We start from the raw sequence: 16,545 nt of genomic DNA, 5'->3' as shown, positions 1-16,545 counted from the left end.
CACTGAGCTATGCCAGCCAGGGCTTGCACTGGGGATTTTAGAAGCAGTTTTGAACCATGATCAGAGATAAGCACCTGTAATTGTAAAATCCAATGATGCTCATTGTATTGTTCTTCAATTCCCGCTAATCAATTCCCCATTAACTCTCCCCATCTCTGTTCCAGGGTCCTACTTGAATCAATGTTTCTGTTGCACTTTTGAAATTTATTTATCTGTAGAACCTTTAAATAGGAATCATGTCAGAGAGTTACAAATCTCGATCATGAAAGTATATACAGTACAGTAATGTATGTACAGGAGGAAGCATGTGGTGTGCAAACCTTTAGATATAGCTTTCCAGTCGACAGGCCCAGCAGACAGCATTAGTCCTCCACAACTGCATATTTCCAAGTGGAGCTTCTCTGGGCTATTGCCTGCTGATACGTGCTACTCCCCTACACCTTGGCCCTATTTCCTCTTCTCACTGGCATTTATAACTCCCAGGTTTGTATCACTTATGGATTTCATTCATGTGTCATTTACCTTTTTTCCAAATAATTAAGCCTGAAATTACATTAGAGCTTGCTCAGAGTGCTTGCCACTAGAATGAATTATCCATCATAACTTCTCCAGTCAATCACCATCTAGCATTGGCAACATTCTGTGTGTCGCTTAGCTTTATTAGTTGTCTTCTCTGGCAGTCCTTGGGAGGATGAGGTTTGCCTAGGGAATTGCAATAAGAAAAATGTGCAGCAGGTGAATTTTGTTTTCTTTTAACATTGCAACCTGAATATTCTCCCATGTCTTCTTTTTTATTTTATTGTTGACACTATTAGAGATGTCCCCATTCCCATACACCTTTACCCACCTCTACCCATCCCCCTCATCTGCTTCCCTCTGGCCATCACCACACAGTTATCTGTGTTTATGGGTTATGCATACATTGGGTTAGCCAAAAAATTCATTTAGATTTTTTTCCTTATGATGGCTGTGGTAGTGCTTAGCTGTCTTTAACTTCATTCAAAACAATTTTGTTAGATTGTACTGTGACAGCTGTCATATCAGTGTGCATTTAGAAAAAATTATCAAAATTGGTGAACTTTTGTGCAGCTATTTTAACATTGAAGATGGAAGAAAATACACACCTTCAATGTATTATGTTTATTATTTCAAGAAAGGTAAAAATGCAACTGAAATGCAAAAAACAATTTGTGAAGTGTATGCAAAAGGTGCTGTGACTGATTGAGGTTTGTCAAAAGTGGTTTGCAAATTTCTTGGCACTATTGATATTTGGGCCAAATAATTCTTTGCTGTGGGGCTGTCTTATGCATTGGAAGATATTTAGCAGCACCCTGGCCTTAACCTACTAGAAGCCAATAATGGGAGAGAGACAACATACTCAAAATATCCAAATCAATACAGTTATTAGTGAAAATGAAAAACATGTCTTTTATTTTACAGAAAAAAAAATGTAGTGGACTTTTTGGCCAGCCCAATATGTTCTTTGGCTAATCCCTTCACCTTCTTTGCCCAGTCCTTCCCTTCCCCTCCCGACAGCTGTCAGTATGTTCCATGGGTCCATGCCTCTGTTTCTATTCTGTTCATCAGTTTATTTTGTTCATTAGATGGCACATATAAGTGAGATCATATGGTATTGTTTTTTTCTGACTGGCTTATTTCACTTAGCATAATAATCTCCAGGTCCATCTAGTGTCTTTTTTTCTTTGAAAACAATATTATCTGTTTATCCTATACTGATCAATACTACCATTTTGCAAGTTAGTAGGAAAGATAGAAAATACTTTCACTAATATCTAGCTAAGATTTAATAAATAAAAAATATGAAAATCATTTTTTTACATATTACATCTTCATGAACAATTCACATGTTAAAATTCAGGTAGATAACAGTTTTATTAGTTATGTCTCAGTTATTTTTTTCCTTATTTGAAATTTGTCTAAATTGTGGTTAAAGTTGGGACTATTTGTTCACTGCTATATCCTCATTACCTAGAATGCTTTCTGACTTAGAGGCACTCCATAAATATTTGTCGAGTGAATGTTAATAAAACTACTGAATAGAAAACTTACTCAGTTTATCATCCTCTAAGGACAAAAATTGGAATACAAGTTTTGTGACTAAGGAAGTCCTGTCTACATTGTCTACTGATGTATATTACTTGACAAAGTGTTTTGGCAATACAGCGTGTGTTCAATAAATGAGTCTCGTCCAATATTTCAGTAGAATCATTCAAGTAAATCATGTCTGTCAATCTTGGTATGAGCTCCCTGGCAATTTACATGGTCAGTTATCTGTGTCACTGTCACCATTTTTACAAATGCTGCAGTGCACTCAGTCCTTAAGGAAAGGTGCGCAACATGTATCTATGGCTGCAGTACTTGGCACACCTTCAACTCCAGCGTGTTTACGTTTGAAACCATAGTTCTGTCAATGCAAAGACTCTTAATTAGTCTTTTTAAATTCATTGTTTTTGTATTGCAATGCAGAACATAATTATAGAATGTTATTTTCCTATCATAGAAAACTTATAAATCAGTAATAAATAAAAAGAAATTAAAAACTGCTCACATTCCTACCACTCAAAAATGGCCACTGTTAAAATTTTATCTATCCTTCCAATTATACATGATATATATTTATAGACATTATTGTATTATATGTGGTTTTGACACTTGTTTATTTCCCAATTAATTTGATGTGAACATTTTTTGTTTTAGATATTACTTACAGAATTATTTTAACGTTCTAGATTTCCCTTACCCCTGGTCATTGCATGACAGATTTCTTCTTATTTTTCAGGATTCACCATTTTCACCTCCCCCTGAGGGAGGCTTCCTCAATTACTGCAGCAATGGTTACCATCCCTGCCCCCAACTTTTCCCTATCATATGAGCCTCCTTGAATTCTGAAATGTGTCTTTATCTGTGACTGTATTCCCAGTGCCTAAATAATGTCTGACACTTGGTTAAATATTTTTGAAAAAAATAAATGAATGAATGAAAAGATGAACATTGATAAATCTACCATAGTGACTTCATGCTCCTAGTTTTACACATTTAGGTTATTTACACTTCTTTTATTATAGTAAACATCACTTTGATATATTTATCTGTATAAATTCGTGCACACATCTATGATTATTTTCTTAGTTTATATTCCTAGGAGTAAAATTGCTGTGTCTAAGAATAACTAAAATGTTAAGATTTTTAATACATATTATCAGAAAGTTTGTGACAATGACATACTTATCAAGAGAATTTCAAATTGCCATTGTAATCAAGTTAGAAATAAATTTTTGTCATTTTAAAATACTGTTATTAGCTAAGAAACATCTTATTTTATATAAAATTTATTTGAATATTAGGTATATTTATTATATAATTATTTAAGCATATAATTATTTTCATATACATATTGGCCATTGTCATTTTTGTGTGAATTGTTCATGTATTTTGCCAACTTAATTTTTAACTGATTTATGAGTTTATAACACACTAAGAGTTTATTCAATTACTTGTTATTCATTTTACAATGCTTTCCACAGTTCATAGGTTCTATCACTTTTGTTTATTGCATTAAAATTTTTTATCAAGGAAGATGAAATTTATTTTATGGTAATATCAAATGTATTCTTTTTATTCTTTATTTCATTATATTTTGCAGCCAGCCTCCTTTTTTAAAAGATGCAAGATACTTTTGTACTATTTTTTAACTTTTTAAATTGTTGTTCAAGTATAGTTGTATTTATTTTCCCCCACCATTTATGTGATGTAACTCTAAAACATATGCAAAATATCAAAATAGTAGAAATACATATATAAAATTCATTTGTTCATTATCTAGCTTCAACAATTATGAACTCATGCCTAAACTTGTTTTTGTTCCTTCTACTTAATTCTCTTACCTAATCTCTTCCCAGCTCTTAGGCTGAAGAAAATCCCATACATTGTACCATTTAATCTATAAATATTTCAATAGGTATCCCTAAAAGACGAAGACTCTCCTTTTTCAACACAGCCTCAAGACTAAAATTATAGTTTATGATATAAAATAGAGAAAATTTCAATTTTTATATAATTTTAATCTTTGCCTTAATGTTTTTTGCTTTTCTTGTTGTTCTAAGAAAAACTTTCTTGGGGAAAAATTGGGACAAATGTAATAGAACAACAATAAAAATAAATAAATAAGAAAAACACTTCTTTATAGCATTATAAAAATTCACTTATTTGTTATAGGATTTTTTTAAAGATTTTATTTATTTAATTTTGGAAAGAGGGAAAGGGAGGGAGAAAGAAAGGGAAAGAAACATCAATGTGTGGTTGCCTCTTATGTGTTCCCTTCTGGGGACCTGGCCTGCAACCCAGGCATGTGCCCTGATTGGGAATTGAACTGGTGACCCTTTGATTCACAGGTTGGCACTCAATCCACTGAGCCACACCAGCCAGGTGTTATTATAGGATTTTAATACACAGGTTTTATAGAACATTCTGAAAATACAGATGAATAAAAGAGACTTGAATTTCATAACTCATACATATCACTCCCAATATTATAGTATAAAATATATTCTGGAAATATTTTTTTAAGTTTTCATAAAGAAACATTTAATGAGAAACATATCAAATTACTGTGGTTCCTGTCATATCTTCTCTATATGCTTCGCAAAGATGATCAACTCAACTAGAACTGATAGAACTCTTTTTAAAAAAAGTTTATTGTTGTCTAAGTGCAGTTTTCTGCCTTTTTCCCCCACCACACTCCCCCCAACCCCAGCCATCCCCACCTCTCTCCCCTGCTCACACTCCCCACCCCTTGGTTTTGTCCATGTGTCCTTTGTAGTCGTTCCTGAAAACCCTTCACCCTTTTCCCTCAATTATCACTTCCCATCTCCCCTCTGGTTACTGTCCATTTGTTCTGAATTTCAATGTCTCTGGTTAATTTTGTTTGCTTGCTTGTTTTGTTGATTAGATTCCACTTAAAGGCGAGATGATATGGTATTTGTCTTTCACTGTCTGGCTTATTTCCCTTAGCATAATGCTCTCCAGTTCCATCCATACTGTTGCAAAGGATAGGAGCTCCTTCTTTCTTTCTCCTTTGTAGTATTCCATTGTGTAAAAGTGCCATAGTTTTTTGATCCACTCATTTACTAATGGGCACTTAGGTTGCTTCCAGCACTTAGCTATTATAAATTGTGCTGCTATGAACATTGGGGTAATAGGTTCTTTTGGACTGGTGTTTCAAGGTTCTTAGGATATAATCCTAGCAGTGGAATTTCCAGGTCAAAAGGAAGTTCCATTTTTAGTTTTCTGAGGAAATTCCATACTGCTTTCCTTAGTAGCGGCACCAGTCTGCTTTTCCATGAAGAGTTCACTAGTGTTCCCTTTTCTCCACAACCTTTCCAACACTTGTTTGTTGCTTTGTTTATGATGGCCATTCTCACTGGTGTGAAGTGATACCTCATTGTGTTTTTAATTTGCATCTCTCTAAGGGCTCGTGATGCTGAGCATCCTTTCATATGTCTCTGGACCCTCTGTATGTCCTTGGAGAAGTGTCTAAATCCTTTGCCCATTTTTTAATTGGGTTGTTTGTCTTCCTAGAGTGGGGTCATGTGAGTTCTTTATATAGTTTGGAGATCAAACCCTTGTCTGAGATATCATTGGCAAATATGTTTTCCCATATGGTTGGCTCTCTTTTCATTTTAATGCTGTTTATTTTAGCTGTGCAGGAAGCTTTTTATTTTGATTAGATCCCATTTGTTTATTCTTTCCTTTATATTTCTTGCTCTAGAGGACATATCAGTGAAAATATTGCTGTGTAGAATATTTGAGATTTCCCTGCCTATGTTCTCCTAAAGGACTTTTATGGTGTCACAACATTATTTAAGTCTTTTATCCACCTTGAATTTATTTTTGTGTATGGCATAAGTTGGTGATCAAGTTTCATTTTTTTGCATGTAGGTGTCCAGCTCTCCCAACATCATTTGTTGAAGAGGCTATTTTTCCTCCATTTTATGTTGCCTTCCCCTTTGTCGAATATTTATTGACCATAGAGACTTGGGTTTATTTCTGGGCTCTCTATTCTGTTCATTGGTCCATGTGTCTGTTTTTATGCTAGTACCAGGTTGTTCTGATTACAGTAGACTTGTAATACAGTTTGGTATTGGGTATTGTAAATCCTCATACTTTGTTCTTCTTTCTCAAAATTGCTGCAGTTATTTGGGGTCATTCAAGGTTCCACATAAATTTTTGAAATATCACTCCCAATATTATAGTGTAAAATATATTCTGGAAATATTTTTTAAAAATTTTTATAAAATTAAACTATATTATTTTGTAACTTGATACTTAGTTTATTGTAAATGTCACTCCATATCAAAAAATATTGACTAGTGTTATATTCTAAAGGTGTGTAATATTTTATTGTAAAACTGGACCATAATTTATTTTACTTAATGCCATAATTCTAGATATTTAAATGGAGTAAAATCTTTTTATAATGTAAGTAATTATCTAAACAGGTATTGAATTCCTATAGTACATCTGATACTAAATTGGCACTGAAGGTACACAGGTGAAAAAACATACACATGATACAGGTTTCTGGCTGGTGTATGGCTTAAAGTAGTCATGAACATTTTCATTCAAATAATTTTGCACCATGTTTGATTGTTCCTTTTGGATAAATTCCTAAAAGTGAAAAATGCTTTTTTTAAAAAGTGATTTTATATGTACTGTTAAATTTTCCTACAGAACTATTATGACATTTTACATTTCCATTTGCACTATACTAGTGGTTTTTTTTAAGATTTTTATTTATTCTTAGAGAGGGGAAGGGAGGGAAAAAGCGTGAGAGAGAAATATTAATGTGTGGTTACCTCTCATGTGGCCCCAACTGGGGACCTGGCCTGCAACCCAGGCATGTGCCCTGACTGGGAATTGAACCTGCAATGGTTTGGTTCACAGCCCATGCTCAGTCCACTGAGCTACACCAGCCAGGGCCAAGACTATACTAGTTTTAATACTAGGTATCATTGTTCTTTTCTATCTCTGGTAATCAGGTAAAAAATGACCTGTCAGCATTGTTTTATTCAGTATTTCATTTATTACCAGTGACATTAACTTTTTGAACTTTTGTACTCTTTTGTGAATTACCTGTTCATTTTCTTTGCACTTTTTTTTCTCATTGAGGTGTGTGCCTTCTCATCTTTTACAATTTTGTTTTTAAAATTTAAGCACTTTATGCATCACAGCAATGGTTATATGTATAAAACTACTAAAAACCTTTGGCCAAGTAAAATGATTGTACACTCTAACATTTGAAGTCTACTACAATAATAGTATCAAACCAATTTGTAGACTTTCCTAAATTGTTCAACAGGGCCTACATAAATATTTTCATACTAGAAGACTCAATTTAAGGCACCCATCCATGAATAGGTCAAATGCTTCTTTAGAAGTCAGTGTAAAACAATCATAGTTTTGTGTTGAAAGAAAGAAAAAATGGGCCTTCAGTTGTTGTGAAATTGCTAATGGATTATAGAGTCTTCTGGATCAAAAATGGTAGTGCTGGCAGTGACAAAATGTCATTGCTATCTGCCAGCTGTTTGATTATGTAAAACGATGTTGAGAACTCAGAATAATTCTTAATGTGAGTGTAACAAAAGTCACCAATGCAATTAGCACCCTTGTGGGCAATCTCAAGAGAAAAGTTAGGGATTGAATTATTGTGGAGTATAAAATACATTCTCACCTATGAGAAATTGGTATGGAAACATACATTGTCTTAGATTGGACTCTCTTTAGTTGGAGAATAGGGAACTGATTTTAATTTTAGGACCATCAATGTCCTCCTTTTATGGGTAGTAAATTCTCTTTAAATTAAAACAAACAAACAGTCTACCTGTCAGACTGTGTCAGAATAAACACAGGCTGCCAACAACTTGTAATTAGGACATCTAACCTAATCTACTTAAATGGCTTTGACAAGGAGCATGACAGAAAACCAATTTTTAATTTCAAAGAGGAAAATAACTTTTAATCAAAAATTTGAAAAAATTACATGCTTTCAAATTTTTTCTGCAACTAGTATATCACACTGGGTTTCTTTAATCACATTTTTATGCATAAACTGAGTAATATCACTTATATTCATACCACATTTTTTTGTTGCTTTCATTTATATTTTTGTTTTAATGACTCATATCCCAGTTAAGAATAGTGGTTCGTAGGTAAAAGTACTGTAACTCTTGGTTTTCAGCACAAGTGGTGTCAGTAAATTAAAACCATATTAATTATTAATGTGAATGAGCAAGGTCTTGAGAATGTTTTGCTTGTGCTCTACCCAGCATGCTCTTGTGTAAAGGACTTTAACCTATGGAAAGTCACCAACCATAAAATTGCTAGTATGAAAGAATGGCAGAAATCATTTTTGCTATTTTGGAAAACTAGATTTATTAATTTTGTTGTTCTGACTTGCACTGAATAGAGGATGGCCATTTTAATTTGTCCCCTGCTTTCATTTAAAAAATTGAGGAAATAAAGAAAGACGAGTCAGGTAAGATCATTTATATAACATGTTCTGAGTTTTAAAAAAACATGCCTTAGGTTCAGGTCACATAATACAAAATTCCAAAAGTACTTTGGCTGCAAGTACAACTGCATTTGGGGATAAAAATGATTTTATTAAGATTTCATTGAGATTCTATTTTTTGAAAAAAGATTCTATTTCTCTTCTCAAGCTTTATCTTCTATTGGCTGCATTCACAAGCAACCTCAACCTTACTTCCTTTCAAAACTCTTGGCCTTTGCTCTGACAAGACTGGCTTAATTCAGATACCCGTTATTGAATAAACATTGTGGTTAGGTAATATTTTAATGAACCTCAGCCATGGATTCCAGTCACGCAGTCAGAGAGCTGAAACCCACTCTAGTCCACATGGAACCAGAGTAGAGAAAGGGGATTATCAAAACAGTGGTTGTAGGAGGAAAGGGGAATCAATGTTGCAGAGGCAAAGTTCAACACTATAATATGGGGATGTAGAATTTTCCTCTGTTGGGCTCTTGATCTTCTGAATTGTGGATGCTCCCCAAACAAACAGACATAGCCATAAAATAAATTTACACAAACTATCCTGCCATGTACCCACAAAAGGGAATTCAGAGATACACTGACAACACTAAGATAAAAATCTAAGGGACATGAACATATAGAATTTCGCATATATTGATGATGTTGTCTGGATCATCTTTTATAAAAATATATATATATAAAATTGATTATGCTATTGCAGTTGTCCCAGGTTCTTTCCCCTTTGCCTTCCTCTGCCCAATACCCCCATTCCCTTCAGTAATACCCCTTAGTTATGTCCATGGTCTTGTATATACGTTTTTTGGCTTCTCCATTCCTATACAATTCTTAACATCACCCCATCTTTTTTGTACATACCATTTATGTGTCTTATTCCCTATGCCTTTTCCCCCATTTCCCCCACTCCCTCCCTGCTAACCCTCCATATGATCTCCATTTCTATGATCCTGTTCTTGTTCTAGTTGTTTGCTTAGTTTATTTTTGTTTTTGTTTAGATTCAGTTGTTGATATTGTGAGTTTGTTGTCATTTTAACATTCATAGTTTTGATCTCCTCTTTCTTAAATAAGTCCCTTTAATATTTCATATAATAGTGGTTTGGTGATGATGAGACACTTTAGGTTTACCTTGTCTGGGAAGCACTTTATTTGCCCTTCCATTCTAAATGATAGCTTTGCTGGATAGAATAACCTAGGTTGTAGGTCCTTGCTTTTCATCACTTTGAAAAAGTTGCAAGCAAAGCTTCTTGCCAGTCCCTTCTTTCCTGCAAAGTTTCTTTTGAGAAATCGGCTGATAATATTATGGGAACTCCTTTGTAGGTAACTCTTTGCCTTTTTCTTGCTGTTTTTTTAAGATTCTCTCTTTATCTTTAACATTTGACATTTTAATTATATGTCTTGGTGTGGCCCTCTTTGGGTACAACTTGTATGGGACTCTCTGTGCTTCCTGGACTTGTTTGTCTATTTCCTTTGACAAATTAGGGAAGTTTTCTGTCATTATTTTTTTCAAAAAAGTTTTCAATTTCTTGCTCCTTCTCTTCTCCTTCTGGCATCCCTGTGTTTTAGATGTTGGCATGTTTGGAGATATCCCAGAGTCTTCTTATTCTCTCCTCATTTTTTAAAATTCTTGTTTCTTTATTCTGTATTGGTTGACTATTTATTTCTTCCTCATATTCCAAATCTTTTATTTGAACTCTGGCTTCCTTCCCTTAACTGTTGTCTCCCTGTGGATTTTTCTTTATTTCATTTTATTTCACTTAGCGTAGACTTCATTTCTTACCTTATGTGTTCCCCATACTCAGTGAGATCTCTAAGCATCCTTATCACCAGTGTTTTAAACTCTACATCTGACAGATTGGGTATCTCCATTTCTCTAAGTTCTTTTTCTAGAGTTTTGATCTATTCTTTCACTTGAGCCATATTTCCTTTGTCTCCTCAATTTGGCAGCCTCCCCATGTTTGTTTCTGTGTATTAGGAAGACTCCATCTTGGCACACCTGTTATGTTGTATGGGGTATAGTCTTAGGTATTGGCCAGGATGGGGCAACCCACTTCACCACTTTGTGGTGCAGTATTCCGGGGATTGGTCTGGGAGGAAACAAAGCTGCTTGCTCAGATCTTGCCCCATTTGCAGTCACTTCCCTTACTTCCAGAATGTGACTGAAGCCCTTCAGCTGATGCCCTGGTGCTTAATCCCAAAGTGGGTGCATTTGTGTATGTTCCAGGGCTCTGTAGGTCTTTTAAATAGACTCTCCTGAGAGACTGATATTTCTTCTGCCAGCCCAAACCCCACTATGAGACATTATTTTCCCAGCACTCGAGCCCTGGGCTGTGTGGTCTTGCTTGAGACTGGGATGGCTCACTCCCCATGTGTCCCTCCTGGTTTTTACCCACCACATGTGAATGTGGGACCGACTGTTCTACTGTTGGGTGCCACACCATGTCCTCTCTGCCCCAGGTCCCCATTTCCACCCCTCCTACCCATCTGGATGAACATTTCTTCTTTAAATCCTTGGTTGTCAGGCTTCCATATAGTTCAATTTTCTGGCAGTTGTGGTCCTTCTTATGGTTTGTGTGAGTAGGTGAAATGTGTCTACCTATGCCTCTATCTTGGCCAGAAGTCCCTGGATCATCTTAATGTTCACCAATTCTTTGTAAAATTTTTCCGGTCCATTAACTTTGGTAAAATATTTCACCCTTCTGAAAGAGTTCTAAAAGAAACTTCTTTAAAAAAAGACTTTATTTATTTATTTCAGGCAGAGAGGAAGGGAGGGAGAAAGAGAGGGAGAGAAACATCACTGTGTGGTTGCCTCATACACACATGGGGGACCTGACCTGCACCACAACTTGGGCATATGCCCTGACTGAGAATTGAACCAGCGACCTTTTGGTTTACAGGCTGGTACTTAAACCCCTCAGCCACACCAGCCAGGGCCTGAAAGATCTTGACTGGACATGAATATTTTTATGTTGCAGAACCATCTTTAATTAGCTATCATAGGAAAACTGCATATTGTTTTGTCCATGTATTTAAGGAGAATAACATTTACAAATAAATGATTTTTTCATTTCCTAAAAGATATCCAGTTGTAGGTATAGGATTATTTAATTGTAGGTATAGAAAACCATTGTGTAATTTATGCAAAAAAACCCACAAATGACTGTATTTTCTTTAAAACATCAATGGGAAACCTCCAAGATTTATCAGTTTTTTACAAAATGGATAATGACATCTAAAAAACAGGTGACCTCTGGCCAAGAAATACTGTGGTTACAAATTTTATCTGCAAAATTGTCTGTAATGGCTAAATATTTCAGTATTCCTATGTTAGCTTCTACTCACTTTTCAGTTTAATGTAATCTTCAGGATAAAAGTTTTACAAGATTTAGTAGTCCAAGATAAAGAAAGTTCACTATGAACATTCTAATGTTCACTAGAGAAGTCAACTGAGCATACAGTGGCACAGTAGAAAATTGAGAGTATTTTTGCTCTGATTATTTTTATTCACAATGGCAATTTGGAAACTAAACTTTAAAAAAAGTTGGAATTTTAGCATTATTTCTTCTTTTAAGTTATAAATTAATAGTTTTATTTTTTAATTTTATTTAATCTTTATTGTATTTTTCTCATTACCTTTTAGTCCCCTTATACCCTCCTCCCCCCAGCAATCACCACACTGTTGTCCATGTCCATGAGTCCTTTTTCCTTTTTGTGCATTCCTAGAGAATGGAGGGAGGAAATAGACTTTCAAAAGGAAAACAGATTCCTTTCTCATTATTATTTAAATATAAAGTGATTATTCTAGATAACTAAAAATGACTGTTTTGACTACTCTTTGCATCAAAGTGTACCAAAGTTAAAATCACAGTTCAAACCAATTTTTCCTATCTAGCAGAAATGTATTACACCCTTTCGAGAGAAAATTATTGGTTTCTTATAGAGACTAGGATAAGTTTTATGATGCTTTAATATGACATAAATGTACAAGTATTACCTTAGCAGTTATTTTTAATTTATTTTTAACAAAATCATGGCATAGTAAGCAATCAATACTCTAATTCATTATTTATTCTTTTCTAGGATAAGTATGTTATATATATTTTTGGATTGTCAATAGCTTTTCTGACAGAGTCATATCAATGACTTACTAAGTTGAGGATTGCATCATGAAATTGTTTATTGTGATTTTCATCAAATAAGTGCATGGACCAATAAAAAAATATCAAGTACAAATGTAAAAACCTGTGTTTTCAAGTAATTTATTAATTTTCTTTATTTTCCTCTTTTTTTTTGGTCATGTCTCAAGTAATATGTTTAGGGCATTTTTCTCTTCAAGAACATGGCTTAATTTGGAGTCTTAGGCAAGGAAGGGAAAAGGAATTATTATGGTGTAGTGGGAAGGGCTGGGAGCCAGACAGACATGGTGTGGATCTCAGCTCTGTCACTTGGTAACTTTGGTTAATTTAACTTTGTTGATTTTTGGCTTGCTCACCCTGGAGGGAACACTGATTATGTCCAACTAAAGATGTAATGAGATATTTAAATAGTCAAAAATAGGCTTTCCTTTTGATGGGCTAGGTGATTGAGGGGCCTGGGCTCCCTTCACCTTCTGGGCTTTATCATCTCCAAGGCATGACCTCTGAGGATGTCATGCTCTTTTGTGTAAACCTAGCAGAGTAAAAGAACATGGAAGATGGTACTTGACAGTTTTCTATGGGCCATATCAGGAAGCGCACTTTTACCAATCACATTGCAACGGCGAGAACGCCATCACATGACCACATCTAGCTCCGGGGCAAGAACAGGAATGGAGTCCAGAATCGTGCCCCAAAAGAAGGTCAGATGTGTCTGAGGAACAGTCAACCAGTTTCTACTATGTCAAAAAGTTAACAATATGAGAGGTTAACATAAAATATAAAAAATATTATAAATAGATGAATATATTTAAATACTATATTTATAATTTTATAATGGTTATATCATACAATTGGGCTGGCTAAAGGAGAGGTGATTATATTTTTAAATAGCTAAATTTTAGTGTATTTGAGGAGGTTTGTAAGAGAGGAGTGCCGAAAAGGTGGATGGATATTGACAGGAAGGGTCCGATAAAGTTTATATGAGTAGAGTGATCAGACAGTAGGGAGATGTAAAGAAGAATAAATATACAACAATCAATAGCTTTCATTTCAATTGGTCACTTAAAGTCAAAGCAATCAATTTGAAGCACTTGAGATCTACTTACAATGGCTCAATTGTTTAAATTACAAGAGTTTGCTTTATAGTTATGAGTATTTGTACACACAAAATATATCGAAATTATGTACACAATGTGAGTCTTTTTTATGGAACTTTATAATCTCAATTCTTTCCTCAGCTATAGCTCTTTAAACTATGTACACCAAACAATTATAGAATTGTGCTTAACTACTTCTTTTACCCTCTGTATATACTGATTCAAAGAAGAGGGGAGAAAGAAAGCAATTGAAGTTTCACCTATACAACAAAGTGACAATTCAATTTGTTGTTTCTTTGCAAGGTAATCTATCAACCAATGTATATGTAAAGAACCTCAGGCTTGTTATGATAAACTGTGTTATTGCAAAGTAAAACTTTCATTGTAAAGATGGCTTTTATCTTGTTTCCTTATTTCTTTGTAAATTACACTTCTCAAAATAAATACTTTTGTGCTTTTATAACATGACCATTTGTGTCATATTTATGTGTGTTGTATTTTTTCCTCATACAAATGGCTTCTGTTCAGAGAAACATTTCAGGCACATTAATGACTAGGAGCTTAATCTGTGGAGTCATAACAGACTTGAGTCTGAACCTTAGAGAAGTTGCTTGCCCATGTTGTAACTGCAGGCAAGCTGCCTAACCTCTCTAAGCCTTAGTTTGGTCATTTGTAAAATGGGGATAATGATGCTCACCACAAGGATGTTGTGAAGATTAAATAAAAGTGATAGGTAAGTAAAGCACTTAACAAAGTATTTGGCATAGAGCAAAGCCCCAAGAAGGCATAGAAACCATTAGAATTATAAATTTTATGAAAATTATATAAAGAATAAATTTTAATTCTCTACAATATGTAGAACTTACATGAAATAATTTCAATAACTATTGTTTTATAAAGTCTACAATGATAGAGACCATCAGATATTATATAGTCTAGTGGTTTCCTCCCTCTCCTTCCCTCTGCTCCCCATTTCTTCCCTTCCCTTCCCTTCTGTTAACTTCCTAGAAATTCTTGTTTTATTTTATTCTATTTTATTTTAAAGACAGACTGTCCATGCAACACCTCGTTTAGATGTGTCTAGAGTCTTAGAAGCATGACTACCCTACATTCTTCTGAAAATGGATGTTGAGAGGTTATTGGGAGGCTCTACTAAGGAAGTGCAGCTATCCATGTGCCCTTGACCAAAGAAGGATCCTCCTCTATCCAGGAAGGTCGTCCTCTTGCCCTAGCACACAGTTTGTGGAGGTATGCACATGGAGCAGTGAGAGAGAAAGGGGACACTGCCTAGACCAGTGGAAGCAAGACTGGATCAATGGGGTGACAGATGTTGAAGTCAGAATGCCCTCACAACCAGAAATCCTTGTTTTGAACAGTCTTGGGAGAAAGCCTAATGCATAAAATGGGCAAAAGCAGAGGTGTTGTGGTTGATGGACAAGTATGGTGCCCAGATCTCCACCAGCTCATTCACCCCTCGTCATCTTCATCTCCTAACAGCCTGTGAAAGGGTACCAAAGACATCCAGTGAGTCTCTGGGAGAATTTGAAAACCAGTTTCCAATTCTCTGATTTTCAGTAGAAGAAACTAAATCCAAAAGCCTGAGTTTCATAGTCATTAATGTGGCTGGTGGGAGCCCTAGGAACACCAAGTTGTCTTTGCTCTACACCAAACTGCCCAGTTAATCCCTTACTTAAAATACCTAAGGGGGAGAGGAAGAATTTGAAATGTTGAGATAGCCATCCCCCCAAAAATTACCCCTGAAGCTGTGCACATGGACAATAGAAAATTCAGCCTGTACCTCAGCATCACCGAGCAGTTCTGGAAACTTCATTGTCCATAGGACAATTTTGGTATTTGCGTCAAGCACCAGGCATAAGCATAGAGACAAGGTGGGGTCTAAAAAAGATTTTGGAAGGGAGTTGAGGTACTCAGAATTGGGTTCTACTGGGGGAACTAATGCAATAGCCCTCATTGATTTGTAGGTTGAAAGAAGGAACTAAGTTCTATCTAGACTTCTTGGTACTTCCAACACTAGTTAGCACCTGCTGGGAAAATTTATTCAACATAAAAAATTTATAAACAACCAAATTTCCAATTCAGGTTACTTTTAAAAATGAAAAGAACAAAGAAATGAGGAGAGACTATAATAGTATGTGTCTTTAGACTAGAGTGACAAAGACTAAGAAATGAAGCTCATAAAATTGCAAAGAATATAGACAGAGTTGAACACAGATTGTACACTAAATTTAAACATGTGAAAAACAGGTGGAAACTCTTCAAGCTTGAACCAAGTAAATTTCAGACTGATAAAGGTAAAACCAGGGCACCTTTCTTTCTGGTTGTACTTTGACTAAAATATTTTGAGAAGATGTCAATATGTTATGGCATAGTGATCTGTTTTCATTTTCTATTTTTACATCAATGTCTCTTTTATACTTACAGAACAAACAGAATTGTGATTTGAATCTCTCAACTAGTATAGATGATTTAAGGTTCTTGGACAACTAAAATGATTTCTTTGGAAATTTGGGAGCACACAAGCCCCACTGCTGTACTTCTCCATGCTAAGTTCAGTTGTTTGGAAAGGCATTGCACCCTATCTAAAATGCTTCCAATAGCTGTTATATCAAAACTAGTACTTTTTAAATTCTTACTCAGTCCTTCAGTTTATGCCAGGAAGAAAATCTTCATTTGGTGTTAATATGACTTTAACACCTAACATGTGCTA

The 16,545-nt window shown here is 35.0% G+C and overlaps 1 pseudogene; it reads right to left on the bottom strand.

The window, feature by feature from the left end:
* LOC114493624 overlaps positions 1-10,453 on the bottom strand; it is a 55,608-nt pseudogene extending 45,155 nt beyond the window's left edge.
* Positions 10,454-16,545: the final 6,092 nt, after the last annotated feature.

The sequence above is a fragment of the Phyllostomus discolor genome, chromosome 3 (assembly GCF_004126475.2).
Source record: "Phyllostomus discolor isolate MPI-MPIP mPhyDis1 chromosome 3, mPhyDis1.pri.v3, whole genome shotgun sequence".
NCBI lineage: Eukaryota > Metazoa > Chordata > Mammalia > Chiroptera > Phyllostomidae > Phyllostomus > Phyllostomus discolor.
Note: the sequence above shows the minus strand (reverse complement) of the source record. Positions and strands in the feature narration are given on the sequence as shown.